Below are 17,527 nucleotides of genomic sequence, written 5' to 3' on the forward strand. Positions count from 1 at the left end.
TTTTAAGAAAAAGTCTACTCTGCTCACTGTATTTGTTAACCAGAAACATTGTCTACCTTGAATTTATTGAAGCAAAAAGAAAAAATAGTAATGAGAAAACCATTTGTCTCCCTTCCTCTCATCTCTAAAGTTTATTACCACTTTTGCTGGACTTAAAGCAACTGTAGCTTATTTTAACATTTTCTTTTTTTATTAAGAGTAACAATGATGGAGTAATCTTTATTTAAACTGTAATGGCGTCAAGTCTCACTGATTTTGTGTGCATACACACACCCCCCTGCAATTGTAATAATTCTAGAAAAGAGCCAAAGGAAAACAACCAGTGTTGCCATTGTTACCAAATGGAAAACAGGCTCCTGAAATTAAGAGTTGATGCCAATTAGCTATTTTGTTTTTACCAATTATTTTTTCGTTGGAATTTTAAATGGGAACAACTGTTAAAGAATGAAAATTGCTCTAGTTCTAAAGCAAGTTAACCCTGTGCCCACAATGTGACTTGTGAACCTTCAATACAAAACAGTGTGTGGAAAGCATTATAGTTTGATAACAGTAAGAATATTTTAAAGAGGATGATTGACCATTTTGTTACTATAAAAATGAATTGGTATCATTTGGCCATTTTGTTTTCTGATGGAATTTTTTGTCGGGAGAAGGAAACGAATGGAAGAAAAAATTATTTTGCTTTTATTTGAATTTTGAGTAGTAGCAACTTACAAGACTACATTGCAGAAAGTGAAGAACTATTTTGAAATTTAGCAAAATAGCTACAGTATTCAAGTATCTGAAATTTTAATATGGTGAATCTTAGAGCTTTAGAGTTTCCTCTAAGGGACAGTATCTAAGTTATTAATAGTCACACTTGATAATTCTGCTGATCAGAGCAGCTAACCTAAAATTGAAGATACTTATGTGACATGAATAGCCTGTGTTTTAAAAATTAAATATTTTATATAAAATTGAACTGTGTTTGGATAGTTTTTCTAATTGAACATTTCAGTTACATATTGGGAGTGTGGCTGGGAGGACAGGGAAACTGTTGCTGTGAAATTGAAAATTTGATCTATAGTTGCTAGTATTAAACTGGAGACAGCATTGCTTGTGAGGCATACCAATATTTATGTGCAAGTTAGATAAAAAATTGATGCCAGTTGAACCACAGCACAGTGCTAAGATGTAGATGTAAAATAAGTCCCAGGTTAAGATATATTATTATATGAAAGAAAGTGTCTTGTAATTGAGGAAAAATGGTAGTAAATATTATAATGCATCTCTCCATAACATTGAATACTTTGATTCAATGAATTTGGGTTACTAAGAAAAGTGGAGTTGGGAAGTCAGTAATTTTGTAGATTATAATAATAGTGATCATTGAGTATTCTTGAGTGAGATTTAAGGAACATACAATACTGCTTTAATTTCTTGGCAAGAAGCAAGTAAACCTAAGGTTTCAGATAAGATGAACAGAGAAAGATTAGCCCACCAAAGAGAAAAAAGGTGAAATTTCCTTTTGTATTTCTTAACACAGCAGGTTTTTCTGTATAGAGCTCAGTATATTTCCCCAGTCTTTGAAGAATTGCAGTCATTATAACATTTTAAAATACTAATTTTAAGAGATTTATTTATTAAAATTTGTGGAATGTGAATTAACATAATATTAGTAACTATGATTCAAAGCTTTATTTGTCAGCAAATATATTCAGTGCCTACCATGTGTCAGGTAATACTCTAGTGCTTGGAATAAACCAATAAACGTGAAAGGCACTAAATCACACTTCTGGAGGCCTGGCAGCAAAATTTAAAAACTGTGTGGAGAAGCTGGAGGTATTTGCTGCTCTTAATTATCTAAATTACACATAAGTGGATATAAGAAATGAAAATTTGAATTTCTTTGTAGACTTTTAAATTGAAATTTGAATAGAAAAAGTTGTGGAAGGAAATACAACTGGAACTTCAATGATGAAAACAAATTTTAAGTTGAATCTGGCTTATTTGTAATAGGCTGATATGTGAAAAAAATGGAAAGTGAACGGATTAAATACTCCTAGACTAATCTGATCGGTACTTCTGTGTTCTGGTTTTAGTGTATTTGCTATGAACTTAATCCAGTTTGGGTTGGTTTTTTTCATCCAAGAGCTTTTTGTTTTGCTTAAGTAAAGATGAAATACAAGTTTTAAATATATAAATAAAGCTGAAATACAAGTTTTGAATATAGATCTACTGGTTTTGATGATTTTAAAGTCTGAACAGGATGTTCCAATAACCTAAAATTATCTGATCAATCATCTGTCTCCAACTTAGAAAAATGACATTTAGAGAAAGAGATTGCTACAACCATTTTCTGGCAACTGGATTGCCTGCATTTGTTCCTCTAAGCCATTTCTAAATTTCCGCAGTAAATACTTAACTCTGTAATAGAAAAATTGTCAGCTAATAACTTGACTAGTGTTATAGTAAAACAGTAATCAAATTTACAATACTGGACAATACAAAAATCCACTTAAGAAAAAATTTTCAAAAAGTGTTTTAGAAAACACGTAATTTGGAGCCTGTAGTGGCCTTTTGTCCAAAGACTTCTCCAGATAATTTAGTAAATTATTTCTAGTTTTCTTAAAAGCTATTAGTAGTAAGTTATGAGATGTATTTGGAGATAGGGAAAATAAACGTTTGCTTATAATGGTAAGAACTTGCCCTTTGAATTATGCAGTTTAACAAATTTTGTGTCTTAACTTCCTTCAGCATATCAAGTGTCCTGTAAAAAAAAGGATTTTCCAGTCCTAATTATGTTCACATAGTGAATAGAGAACTCACCTTTAAATTTTTTCCTCAATCTGTTGTAAAGGTGTTATACTCTTATAAGAACTTTAGTAAAGTTTTATAACTGTTAGGTGTAATGCATTAATATAAGCCATTTGTTAAAAAAAAAAATGGCTGTATTTGAGTCTGCAAATAAACTGCCATAAGAATTCCAGGCCATGATCTCAGCCTTGTTTCCTTTGCTTAGATCCAGAACAGACTCCTGGAGATAATCTTACCTAACAGAAGTTACCACTTGTAATCAAATCCACTATGCCACATCTTTTTTGTTGTTGTTGTTGTTTTTGATAAAGGTTAAAAATCTGGAACCCTACATATTTTTTTTCCTTTTTACATATATATACATATTTGGAAATAGGATCACAGAGAACACCCAGAGATAACCACCACTAGTATTTAGACTTTGATAAAGGTATATAAATGCATATCTATGGGGACTTTTCTTAAAACTGGGATTATACTGCCCATAAATTTGTTTAACGTGAATATCTTTGTCAGTTAATTAAATTCCACCCTCGTCTTAATGGCTGTAAATTATTCCTTTATAGAAAGAATTATAATGTAACAATTCGTTATTGATGGACCCCAGATTTCTAACTTCTCAATTACAAACTGTAAAGTAATTAAGCATCCACATAAATACATACATACCCACACATATTTCCTCTGAGTTGCTGGTATCAAGAGTGCACTTTAAAATGTCTGCTAGATCCAAATTGTTACTGGGAAAGACTTAACAGCTTTACATTTCTATTCCTCTCCCTTTTCTTTTAGGTTTATTGAGTATTTTAAATTTTTAGATTTTGACTGTGATATCATCTTATTTTAATTTATGTCTTTTATTACTAGTGAAATTCATTGTTTCTTTTGTTAGCCATATCATTGTTTGTTTATTAACTATTCTTAATGTTTCATTATTAGGTTTTATCTCTGTTGCTCAGAAGAGTCTTTATATAAGCTCTTTGTGACCTATACAGGTTAATAGAGTGTGATGTAGTCAAGTCAGTTAATGTTTTCCTTATAGTTTCTCTAAAAAGCTTTCTCTACTCCCAGGACTGCAATTTGAGTAGTCACACAAAATTCTTTTCTGGCTTTCTACTTCTACACTGCATTTTAAATTATTTAGTTACATGTTGTGACATAAAGATCCAATTTTACCTTTTTGAATGGCTGTAGCATTTGCTAAATTTCATCCTGCTTTTTTTTTTTTTTTGCAACCATCTTATATGGATTTGTTCCTGAACTTTTGTTCTATGCTGCTCTTTTCCATTTATAAGTACTATACTTGTATCCTTACGCATATGACATGTGTGTGTACCTCTTTTAACCTTAATTTTTAGTTTTTAAAAGATTCAGTGTGATTTGTTGATAAAATTCTAAGAAACTAATAATATTTCCTCTCTCTCTCCTCTCCCCCTCTTTCCCTCTCACTCTCCTTTCTTCTCCCTTTCTTTAAGCTTTTGAGATAACATTTTAAATTTACATTATGGTAAGAAGGCTTAATACTTCACCTAGTGAGAAGTTTACCAAGTAAAGAGAAAAAAGATCCAGTATTAGTGGGAATATACACAGTAACTAAACAGTAATTGAATGGAGAAATGACCATTTCACCTATATACAGTAAATTTTAAAGTAAACACAGATCATTAGAACTATAGTAATATAACATTCTTAACCATTGGTTTGTCAAGGGTATAAAAGTTTTACAAAGCTATTTGCAGGAACACTGATACACATAGACATTTCTCCTTCCTTCCTCCTTTCCTCCCTTCCTATCCCACTTGTAAGGAAGAACATACAGTGTTTGTCTCTCTGGGTCTGGCTTATTTCACTCAACACGATGTCCTACAGCTGTGTCCATTTGCTGCAAATGGTAGAATTTCATTCTTTCTTATAGCTGAATAATATTCCAGTATGTATATATACCACATTTTATTTTTTCATCTGGTGATGGATGGACACCTTGGTTGATTCCAAATTTTGGCTATCGTGAACAGCACTGCTATAAACATGATGGTGCAGGTATCTCATTGATACATTGTGTTCAAGTCCTTTGGGTATGTACCCAGTACTGGGAATGCTGGATCATATGGGAAGTCTATTTCTACTTTTTAAGGAAATTGCCACATTGTTTTCCACAGTGGCTGCACTGATTGACATTCCCACCACTGGTGTTTATGTGTTCCATTTTGTCCACATCTTCGCCAGCATTTGTTAGTCTCTCTGTTTTGGATTTTAGCCATTCTGACAGGGGTGAGGCAATACTTCATTGTGGTTTTAATTTGCATTTTCCTGATGGCTAGTGATGTTGAGCATTTTTCATAATATTTGTTGGCCATTTGTATTTCATCTTTTATTTTTTTTTAAAGATTTATTTATTTATTTGAAAGAGTTACACAGATAGAAGAGGCATAGAGAGAGGTCTTCCATCTGTTGGTTCACTACCCAATTGGCCTCAGTGGCTGGAGCTATGCCGACCAGAAGCCAGGAGCCAGGAGCTTCCTGTACGTCTTCCCACGTGCGTGCAGGGGCCCAAGGACTTGGCCATCTTTCACTGCTTTCCCAGGCCACAGCAGAGAACTGGATTGGAAGAGGAGCAGCTGGGACTTGAACCAGCGCCCATATGGGATGCCAGCACCGCAGGCGGCAGCTTTACCTGCTATGCCACAGCGTTGGCCCCTGTATTTCATCTTCTGAGAACTCTCTTAAAGGCCTTTGCCCATTTCTCAACTGGATTGGTTGATTTTTCGTTGAGTTTATTAAGTTGTTGATATATTCAGGATGTTAATCCTTTGTCAGATACGTGGTTTGCCGATTTTTTCCCATTCTGTTTGATGTCTCTTCACTGTTGATCCCTTTGCTGTGCAAAAGCTTCTGAGTTTGATAGAGTCCTATTTGTTTAGTTTTGCTTTTGTTGCCTGTGTTTTGAGGGTCTTATCCAAGAAGTTGTCTCCTACACCAATGTCTTGGAGTGTTTCCCCTTCATTTTCTTCCAGCAATTTCATAGTCACTTCATAATCTCAGGTCTTAAATTTAGGTCTTTGATATCTTCAGTTGATTTTTGTATATGGTGAGAGGTATGGATCTAATTTCATTATCCTACATATATACATCCAGTTTTGCCAGCGCCATTTGTTGAAGACATTATTCTTACTCCACTGGATGGCCTGAGCACTTCTGTCAAAAATCAGTTGGCTGTAGATTAATTTCTGTGCTCTTTATTCTGTTCCATGGATCTATGTGTTAATTTTTATGCCACTTCCAAAGCTGTTTTAATTAGTGTGGCTTTGTAGTATGCTTTGAAGTCAGGTATTGTGATGCCTCCTGCTTGATTTTCCTTGTTCAGGTTCGCTTTGGCTATTTTGGGTCTTTTGTGGTTCCATTTGAAATTTAGGATTGCTTTTTCTAATTCTGTAAAGAATGTCACTGGTATTTTGTTAAGGGATTGCATTGAATCTGTATATTGCTTTGGGTATTATAGACATTTTAATGGTATTCTTCTGATCCATGAGCAAGGGGCCAAAGCACTTGGGCCATCTTCTACTGCTTTTCCAGGCCACAGCAGAGATGGATTGGAAGAGGAACAGCTGGCACATGAACAGGCGCCTTTGTGGCATGCCACTGCCACAGGTGGAGGCTGTTAGCCTACCACATCACAGTGCCAGCCATGATTTCAATCTCTTTAAATGTGTTGAGACTTGCTTTTTGGCCTAATATGCAGCCGTCTATCCTAGAAAATGTTTTCCATGTGCTGATGAGAACAAGGTGTATTCTGTAGCTGTTGGGTAAAGTGTCTGTTAGGTCCATTTGTTTGATAGTATGTTTCAATTGCAATGTATCTTTATTGAATTTCTGTCTAGATGATCTGTCCATTGATGAGAGTGGGGTGTTGAAATCACCCACTATTATATTGGAGTCTATCTCTTCCTTTAGGTCTAATAGTATTTTCTGTATATATCTGGGTGGTCTTGTGTTGGGTATATTATATATTTATTTTATGATGTTATATCTTCTTGCTAAATTGAACTTTTTACAAAATATAGTGTCCTTTATCTCTTTACGGTTTTAGATTTAAAGTCTATTATTTGACATCAGAATAGCTATGCCCACTCACTTTTGGTTTCCATTTACCTGGTATTCGTTTTCTAACCCTTCACTTTCAGTCTGTATATCTTTATGTGAAGTGAGTTTGTTGCAGGTGGTATGTAATGGGGGGGGGGAAGAGACATTTTTTATCCATTCAGTGTTTTGATTGGTGAATTTAATCCATTTACATTCAAGTTTTGTATCGATATATAAGAACTAAGACCTGTCACTTTGTTGATTGGATGATGATTCTACCTGCCGTTTGTAAATTTGGTGGTGTCAAGTGTTTTCATGTTTACTTCTAATGCAGGACACCCTTCAGAATTTTTTAAGGCTGATCTGGTGATGGTACGAATTCTCTGTTTTTGCTTATCTGGAAATATTTTTCCTTCACTTTTAAAGGATAGCTTTGCTGGATATAATATTCTTGGTGGGAAGTTTTTTTCTTTTAAGATAAAATATATCATCCCACTCTCTTCTGGCCTGTAGGGTTTTCACTGAGAAGTCTGGTATTAATCTAATTGGTTTTCCATTATATATAAAACTTGATGCTTTTCTGTTACTGTCTTTAGGATTCTCTTCATACTTTTAAAATCACTGTATTTCAGTTCCTAGGACAGTGTTTAGCATATGCAGGTAATTTGCTGTAGGTTACAACTTAAAGTTGATTTATCCCGTGGGGGCCAGCATTGTGGTGTAGTGGGTAAAGGTGCTACCTTCAAAGCCTGCATCCGATATGAGCACTGGTTTATGTCCTAGCTGCTCTACTTCTAATCCAGCTCTCTGCTATGGCCTGGGAAAAGCAGCAGATTGCCCAAGAATTTGGGCTCCTTCTACTCATATGAGAGACCTGGATGAAGCTCCTGGCTCCTGGTTTTGGCCTGGCTCAGCCCTGGCTGTTCTGTCATCTGTGAAGTGAACCAGTGGAAGAAAATCTATCTCTGTATCTCTCTGCCTCTCTCTTTGTAACCCTGACTTTCTAATAAATATATATATTTAAAAGTAATGATAATTTATCCCGGTTTCAGTTTTATTCCTGCGTTTTCCATATGATTTTTAGAATCAGATCACATTGCTCAAATATCATGTTAGGATTTTCATTGGAAATACATTAAATGTTTAAGTTTACTTAGAGAAGTGTTCCATTGGAAGTATAGTAAAATTTATCTTTTTTAAAAAAGATTTATTTTTATTTATTTGAAAGAGTTACAGAGAGAGGTAGAGACAGAGAGAGGTCCTCCATCCGCTGGACCACTCCCAAAATGGCTACAATGGCTGGAGCTAAGCCAATCCAAAGTCAGGAGCCAGGAGCTTCCTCTGGTCTTCCTTCTAATACATATAGTTAGTGTATGTAATCTGCTTTACAGAATTTATTAAGAATTTCCTTTATTCTTGCTAAACATACACATTTTTAAAATATTCCTTGCTTGCTCTGAGAGGTATATTTTTCAGTATAATTTGTCATATACAGGTTTAGTCAGTATTGTTTAAACAGTGGTAAGATTCCCTATATCTCTCTCTCGAGTAAGGAATGTACAAGTCTTACACTGCTATTATATACTTTACTTTATACAATCATCTCCAGAAAGTTCATGGAAATGCATGTTATGAAAAAACTGCATAGGTTTAAAAATTTTTACACCAGAATAAACTTTTAATTCCATTTTTCTAACAGAACTACTCTTCTGTGTCTCATCCATTAGCTTTATATTTTCAGTACTATATTATTCAGAATATAAAGGTCCATAACTACTTAATCTTTGTTTTATTTTTTTTAGCAGTTTTAGCTGTACTATATCCCATTTTAGTATGACCAGTTACTTGGTCTGCTGTTTTAGCTTGCCTTTGTTTTTAAATGCTGCCTTGCTGATTTTGTTTCTGATCTTTTCTGTGTGTGTATGTATAGAGAGCAAGCTTCTGTTGATTTGTAATGTATACATATTATTTCCTGTTCACTTTTCAATATTGTAGAGATATATTTAAACCTATTTTTTTTTAAATTTATTTCAAAGTCAGTTACATAAGTAGGGAGACAGAGATCTTCTATCTGCTGTTCACTCCCCAGATGTTCACAGTGGCCAGGGCTGGGCCAAGCCAGAGGCAAGAGCTTCCTTCAGGTCATGTGGGTGGCAGAGGATCAAGCATTGCAGCTTTCCCAGGCCATTGGCAGGAAGCTGGATTGGAAGTGGAGCAGCCAGGACATTAGTTTGGGATGCTGGCATTGCATGTGGTGGCTTTACCTGCTGTGACACAATGCCTGCCCCTAAGCCTATTTGTTGAATGAATAACTTTAGGAATAAAAGAGGTGAGGACAGTGAGTTCTATGTTTGCTAGAAGGAAAGGGTATAAATTTCTAGCAATGGAACCCTTTGCTTTGAGAGTTTAAGTCTCCAATAAATGCTCAGATTTGACAATCTCAAGCCACACTTGAACTCAAAATTTTCAGACTTGGCTGAGCATCAAGACTACATGTTAAGCTTTTATTTAATGTAATTTTTGAAACTTCAATATGACATTTATTAAAGCTGATTAAGTACACTTAATTAATTTTTTAATTTTTATTTCTTTTTTATTTTTTTTGACAGGCAGAGTGGACAGTGAGAGAGAGAGACAGAGAAAGGTCTTCCTTTACCGTTTGTTCACCCTCCAATGGCCACTGTGGCTGGCGCACCACACTGATCCAAAGCCAGGAGCCAGGTGCTTCTCCTGGTCTCCCATGCGGGTGCAGGGTCCAAGGACTTGGGCCATCCTCCACTGCACTCCTGGGCCACAGCAGAGAGCTGGACTGGAAGAGGGGCAACCGGGACAGAATCTGGTGCCCCAGCTGGGACTAGAACCCGGTGTGCAGGCGCCGCAGTTGGAGGATTAGCCTAATGAGCTGTGGCGCCAGTGCATTTAATGAATTTTTATGTTTAAAACACCCATGTAGCAAGATGGAGGATATCTGTTACTCCCAAAGGGTCATCCTTCTTTCCAGCCAGCCGCCTTAGGAGTTTTGCCTATTCTTAAGCCCCGTGTTAATGGACTCAGTATATACTCTAAACAACTCTGTTTCAATAAGGCCTCGTAAATGAGGTAGACACAGCTTAAAAACTATTTCAGAAGAAATTTAGAAGTCATCAGAGTTTGAATAGAAATCTTTATACAAAAACCAAAAATGTAACTAGCAGCTCAGGCTGCTTTACTCATGAATTCTTCCAAACATTTAAAGTGAAAGTAATAATTTTAAATATTCTTTTTTTTTCCTTTTTTTAAAAATTTTTTTATTTTTTATTTCATAAATGTGAATTTACGAAGTGCAACTTTTGTATTGTTGTGGCTTCCCCCCCAACCTCCCTCCCTCCCGTGGCCCTCCCCTCTCCCTCTCCCATCCCGCCCTTTATTGAGTTTCATTTTCAATTACCTTCATATACTGAAGATCAACTTAGTATATACTAAGCAAGGATTTCAACAGGCTGCATTCACACAACCGCACAAGGTATAGGGTATTGTTCCACTAGTAGTGTTTTTAAGTTTCATAGTAAAACACATTAAGGACAGAGATCCTACGTGGGGAGCATGTACCCAGTGACTCCCGTTGTTGATTTAACAATTGGCACTCTTATTTATAACGTCAGCAATCACCTGAGACTCTTGCTATGAGCTGTCTAGGCTATGGAAGTCCCTTGAGTTCACCGACTCTGAACTTGTTTAGTCAAGGCTGTGTCACAGTGGAGGTTCCTTCCTCCCTTCAGAGAAAGGCGCCTCTCTCCTTGATGGCCTGTTCCTTCTGCTGGGGTCTTGTTCACCAGAATCTTTCATTTAGATTGTTTTTTGCCATCATGTCATGGCTTTCCATGCCTGTGAGACTCTCATGGACCTTTTAGCCAGATCCGAATGTCCCAAGGGTTGATTCTGAGGCAGGAGTGCTGTTTTGGGCATTTGCCATTCTATGAGTCTGCTGTGTGTCCTGCTTCCCCCGAAGGATCATTCTTTCCCTTTTAATTCTATCCTTCATTATTTGCTTACACTGGTCTTATTTGTGAAATCTCTTTGACACATACCCTATCTTTTTGATCAGTTGTGTATTTATCACTTTACCAAGTGCGCTGGCATTGGTACCTGCCTCCTTGGTAAGATTGATGTGAAATCCCCTGGCACATTTCTAGTTCCACCATTGGAGGTAAGTCCGAGTGAGCATGTGCCAACCTAGTAGCTCAGGCTGCTTTACTCATGAATTCTTCCAAACATTTAAAGTGAAAGTAATAATTTTAAATATTCTTAACATGTTCCAACTTCTTTTAATTAATGAGTTCAGCATAATTCTGACACCAGAACCTGATGTGTCCTCTACTAAAATGTTACAAGTCAATATCACTCATGAACGTCCGTGAACACCATTTAACAAAATAAAATGAATAGAAATATCCAAAATAAAATAGAAAATTTGGAGGTTAAAAAATAAAAGGTAATGTATAATAACACCATGTTGTTTATTCCAGGAATGTTAGTTATTAGAAATCTTAACCACATTCACAGAGTAACAAAAAAAAAAATGACTATCTTCAATAAATGATGAGTATAGAAATCCATTTTTTATAACAATTCTCAGAACACTAGAGATAGGCAGGAACATACTTAATTTGATAATACATCCATAAGAAAACAAACCTAGTGGAAATACTGAAAACTGTCTCTGAGGCCCAAGAAAAAGAAAGGGTGTTTACAGTTTATGATGTCTTGTTAGATTTACTGGATGTCAAAACCACAGGCTAAAGAGAAAAATGTATTTATTTGCAGATGACATATTGTATACATGGAAAATCCGAAAGAATATGTAAACTAATTCAGCAAAAAAATTGAGTTATTTTTTCACAAATGAAAAAATAAATTGTGCTATATATACTAACATAAATGGTACAGAAATGAAAGAGAAAGAAAAGAAAGAATATTATTATAGTCTTTCCTTGGTATGGTGAGGGATTGGTTCTGGGACTGGGACCTGCTGCAGATGCCAAAATCCAAGCATACCCAAGTTACTTACATTCTTAATAAAATGGTATAATATTTGTGTACAACATATTTGCATATCCTCCTACATACTTTAATTCACCTCTAGATTTCTTAAAATGCCTAATGCATTGTAAATATTATGTAAATAGTGGCTAAGGTGTATTGTTGAGGATATAATGACAAGAACAAATGAATGATTGTTCAGAACAGTTAGTTTGGTTGTTTGAATCCATGCATACAAAATCCAGAGAGGACCAACTGTATTTACAGAATGACATTAAAAGCCATCAAATATTTAGCAAGAAATCCTAAAAGATGTACTTCTGCACTGAAACCTGTAAGACATTGCTGAGAGAAATTAAAGACCTGAAACCAGGGATAAAGAGAAGGATTAAGTTCATGGATTGGGAGCCTCGGTAGTAAGTCAATTCCACTCATAAAATGGTCTGTAGGTTAAATGCAGTTCTAATCAGAATCTCAACAGATGTGTGTGTGTGTAAATTAATATGCTGGTACTAAAATTTATGAAAATGCAGAACTAGTAAGAAAGAGCATAGCTGAACTTACTCTACCTGATTTCAAGGCTTAATATAAAGCAAGAGCTATTCAGTGTGGTATTGGCACAAAACGAGGTTGACCAGTAGAACAAAAATACAAGTCCAGAAATAGACCTCACAAATAATTTTCACCTTCTTGCAACTCAGTGTTGATGAAATTATCTTTTCACTAAATTTTTTCTGGAGATATTCAGTTCCATGGAGGAAAGAAAGCAAGCATGACCCCTGTATTATATCACATTCAAGCATTGATTTGTGAGAGATCATAGATGTAAATACAAAAGGTAAAACATCAGAGCTTTTAGAATAATTTGCGTGATTGAACACAAAAAGCACTAACAGTTGTTAAATTTAGTAACAAGTATATGTATTCCTGTGATTAGTCTAAACAGTAACTGCAGTACTAAGTCCAGACCTTCATTACAGTTTTTAGCCTTTTAAAATTTATATAAAGGGAATATATTTCATGTATTTCATATTTACAGTTTTAAGAACAATAATATATCCCACCCTTTCTCCCTCCTCTTCCTTCCTTGTTTTTCTTTTAATTTCTGCAATAATATACTATCAATTTACTTTATAATCACAAGCTTAATCCTCCATTAAATAATTCAACAAGTAATAGAAAAACCACTGTTTCTTAGGGGTATAGACAAGAGCTATAAACACTCAAGTCTCAAGTTGTCAATTTCACTTATGTACACTTTTTTGTGTGTACTGTATGTATTAAGGAATATATACACAGCAGAGATAACATGATATTTGTCTTTCTGGGACTGACTGACTTCACTAAACATAATGGTCTCCAACTGCATCCATTTTGTTGCAAAACATAGGAATTTATTCTTTTTTATGACTGAGTAGTATTCTGTAATATACATAAATCACATTGTCTTTATCCAGTCATCAATTGATGGATATCTGGGTTGATTCCTTATCTTAGCTATTGTGAATTGAGTTGCTACAAACATGAGGGTACAGATAACTTATATGCTGATTTCATTTCCTGGGTCATATGGTAGATCTATTTTCAGCTTTCTGAGGGATCTCCAAACTGTCTTCCATAATGGATGTTTTGTTTACATTCCCACCAACATCCTCACCAGCATTTGTTGTTTTTGATTTTTGGATAGCCATTCTAATGGGTGAGAAGAAACATCATTGTGGCTTTTGTTTACATTTCCCTGATGGCTAGCGATCCTGAGCATCTTTTCATATGTCTGTTGGCCATTTGTATTTCACCCTTTGAAAATGCATGTTCAGGGGCCAGCACTGTGGTGAGGCAGGTTAAAACCCCAGCCTGCAGCACCACTATCCCATATGGGTGCTGGTCTGGGTCCCAGCTGCTCCTCTTCTAATCCAGCTATCTGCTATGGCCTGAGAAAGCAGAAGATGGCCCAAGTTTTTGGGCCCCTGCACCAGTGTGGGAGACCTGGAAGAAGTTCTTGGCTTCAGATCAGCTCAGCTCTGGCCATTCCAGTCATTTGGCGAGTGAACCAATGGAATGGTACACTCCCTCTCTGGCTTTACCTCTCTCTGTAACTCTTTCAATTAAATAAAATAAATCTTTTTTTAAAAAAAGTGCATGTTCATGTTCTTAGCCCATTTCTTAACTGGATTGTTTGGTTCATTGTTACTCAATTTGTTTCTTTATCAGATGTATAGTTTGCAAATATTTTCTTCCATACTGTTGGCTGTGTCTTCACTTTGTTGGGTGTTTACTGTTCAGAAGCTTCTTAGCTTGATATAATCCCATTTGTCTATTTTTGCCTATACTTCTGGGATCTAAGAAATCTTTGCTTATGCCAATGTTTTGCAGTGTTTCCCCTAAGTTTTCTCTTGTAATCTGATGGTTTTAGGTCTTAGGTTAGATACTTGATCCACTGTGACTTGATTTTTGTTAAGGGTGTGAGGTAGGGGTCTTGTTTTGTACTTCTGCATGTGGAGAACGAATTTTCCCAATACCATTTGTTGAAGAGACTGTCTTTTGTCTAGGTAATGATTTTTACCTTGTTTGTCAAAGATTGATTTTAGATGTGTAGATTAATTTCTGGCGTTCCTAAGTTGTTTCACTGGTCCACATTTCTATTTTTGTGCCAGTACTAGGCTATTTGAATTATAACTGCATATGCCTTGAAATTTAATATTGTGATGACTACAGCTTTGCTTTTAAGATTGTTTTAGCTATTCAGAGTATTTTGTGTTTCCATATTAATTTCAGGGTCTTTTTTTCTAGATCTGAGAGGAATGTCTTGGTATTTTGATTAAGATTGCATTGAACCCATAAATTGCCTTGGATAGCATGGACATTTTGATAATATTCTTCCAATGAACATGGAAGATTTTTCCATTTTTTCTGTCTTCTATTTCTTTCCTTAGTGTTTTGTAATTTTCATCATAGAGATCTTTCGCAACCTTGGTTAAATTTTATCCCAAGGTTTTAAATATAGCTATTGTGAATAGGAATGATCTTGGAAATTCTTTCACATCCATGACATTATTTATATAAAGGCTACTGATTTTGGCACATTGATTTTAGATCCTGCAATTTGACAAATTCTTATGAGGTCCAAAAGTTTCTTAGTATGGTCTTTTGGTTCCCCTAAGCATAGGATCATATAATCTGCAAACAGGGATAATTTGAGTTCCTTCTTTCTCATTGTTATCACTTTAATTTCTTTTTCTTGTCCAATGGCTCTGGTTAAAAATTCTAAAACTATATTTAACAGTAATGGTGAAAGTGGACATCCTTTTCTGGTTCCAGATCTTAGTGGGAATGCTTCCAGCTTTGCCCATTCAATATAATATTGGCTGTGGGTCCTTCATATGTTGCCCTGATTGTGTTTAGGTATATTTTTTCTTTCTTTTTTAAAAGATTTATTTATTTGAAAGTCAGAGTTACACAAGAGAGGAGAGGCAGAGAGAGAGAGAGAGAGAGAGAGAGAGAGAGAGAGAGGTCTTCCATCCGATGGTTCACTCCCGATTGGCTGCAAGGGCCAGAGCTGCACCGATCCAAAGCCAGGAGCCAGGAGCTTCTTCCTTCTCCCACGTGGATGCATGGGCCCAAGGACTTGGGCCATCTTCTACTGCTATCCTGGGCCATAGCAGAGAGCTGGACAGGAAGTAGAGCAGCCGGCACCCATATTGGATGCCAGCACTTCAGGCCAGGGCGTTAACCAACTGCGCCACAGCGCTGGCCCCAAGGTATATTTTTTCTATACCCAATTTGCTTAAGGCTTTTATCTTAAAAGGATGTATTTTATCATATGCATTCTCTGCATCTATGGAGATAGTCATATGGTTTTTATTATTCAATTTGCCAATGTGATATATCTCATTTATTGATTTGTGTATATTGAACCACCTTTGCAACCCAGGAAAAAAAGTCCCACTAGCTCTGAGTGAATGATCTTTGTGATGTGTTGTTGGACTCAATTAGCAAGCATTTTGTTGAGGATTTTTGCATGTAAGTTCTTCAGGGATATTAGTCTCTAGTTCTCTTTCATTGTTGAATCTTTTTCTGGTTTTGGAATTAAGGTGATGCTGGCCTCCGTTTCCATTGTTTTCAGTAGTTTAATAAGAATTGGCATTAGTTTTTTTTTTTAATAAGATTTATTTATTCAAAAGTCAGAATTACACAGAGAGAGAGAAGAGGCAGAGAGAGACAGAGAGGTCTTCCATCCACTGGTTCATTCCCCAGATGGCAGCAACAGCTGAAGCTGTGCCAATCTGAAGCCAGGAGCCAGGATCCTCTTCCGGGTCTCCCCCGTGGGTGCAGGGGCCCAAGCACTTGGGCCATCTGCTGCTGCTGGCACTACAGGCCAGGCTGTTAGCCCGCTGTGCTACAGCGCCAGCCCCGGGATTAGTTATTTTTTAAACATCTGGGCCGGTACCATGGCTCAATAGGTTAATCCTCTGCCTTGCAGCGCCGGCACACCGTGTTCTAATGCTGGTCCGGGCGCCAGATTCTGTCCCGGTTGCCCCTCTTCCAGGCCAGCTCTCTGCTGTGGCCTGGGAGGGCAGTGGAGGATGGCCCAAGTCCTTGGGCCCTGCACCCATGGAAGACCAGGATAAGCACCTGGCTCCTGGCTTCGGATTAGTGCGGTGCGCCGGTCGCAGCGTGCCGGCCACGGCGGCCATTGGAGGGTGAAGCAATGGCACAAGGAAGACCTTTCTCTCTGTCTCTTTCTCTCTCACTGTCCACTCTGCCTGTCCAAAAAAAATAAATAAAAAATAAATAAATAAACATCTGGTAGAATTCAGCAGTGAAAGCACTGGTTCTGGGCTTTTCTTTGTTGGGAGGGTCTTTATTACTGATTCAATCTTTTTCTTGGTTATTGGTCTATTTAGGTTTTCTATTTCCTTGTGCCTCAATTTTGTTAAATTTTATGTGTCCAAAAATCTATCCATTTCTTCTAGATTATCAAATTTGTTGGCATACAGCTGTTCATAGTAATTCCTAATGATTCTTTTTATTTCTGTGGTATCCATTGTAATATTTCCTTTTTTTACTTTTTTGTCTCTGGTTTTATTAATTTGGGTCTTCTCCCCCCACCCCCCCCCTTTTTTTTTTAGTTGGGCCAATGATGCATTAACTTTATTTAAAGATTTATTTTATTTTGGGCTGGCACTGTGGCTCAGCGGGTTAAAGCCCTGGCCTGAAGTGCCGGCATCCCATATGGGTGCCGGTTCTATTCCTGGCTGTTCCTCTTCCGATACAGCTCTCTGCTATGGTCTGGGAAAGCAGTAGAAGATGGCCCAACTCCTTGGGCCCCTGCACCCAAGTGGTAGACCGGGAAGAAGCTCCTGGCTCCTGGCTTCGGATTGGCTAAGCTCTGGCCATTGCAGCCATCTGGGGGAGTGAACCAGTGGAAGGAAGACCTCTATCTGTGTCTCTACATCTCACTGTAGCTCTTTCAAGTAAATAAAATAAAATTTAAAAAAAGAGATTCATTTATTTGAAAGAGTTACAGAGAGGCAGAGGGAGGGAGAGGGAGAGGGAGAGGGAGAGGGAGAGGGAGAGGGAGAGGGAGAGGGGGAGAGAGAGAGAGAGAGAGAGAGAGAGAGAGAGAGAGAGA

The sequence above is a fragment of the Lepus europaeus genome, chromosome 20 (assembly GCF_033115175.1).
Source record: "Lepus europaeus isolate LE1 chromosome 20, mLepTim1.pri, whole genome shotgun sequence".
Taxonomy (NCBI): domain Eukaryota; kingdom Metazoa; phylum Chordata; class Mammalia; order Lagomorpha; family Leporidae; genus Lepus; species Lepus europaeus.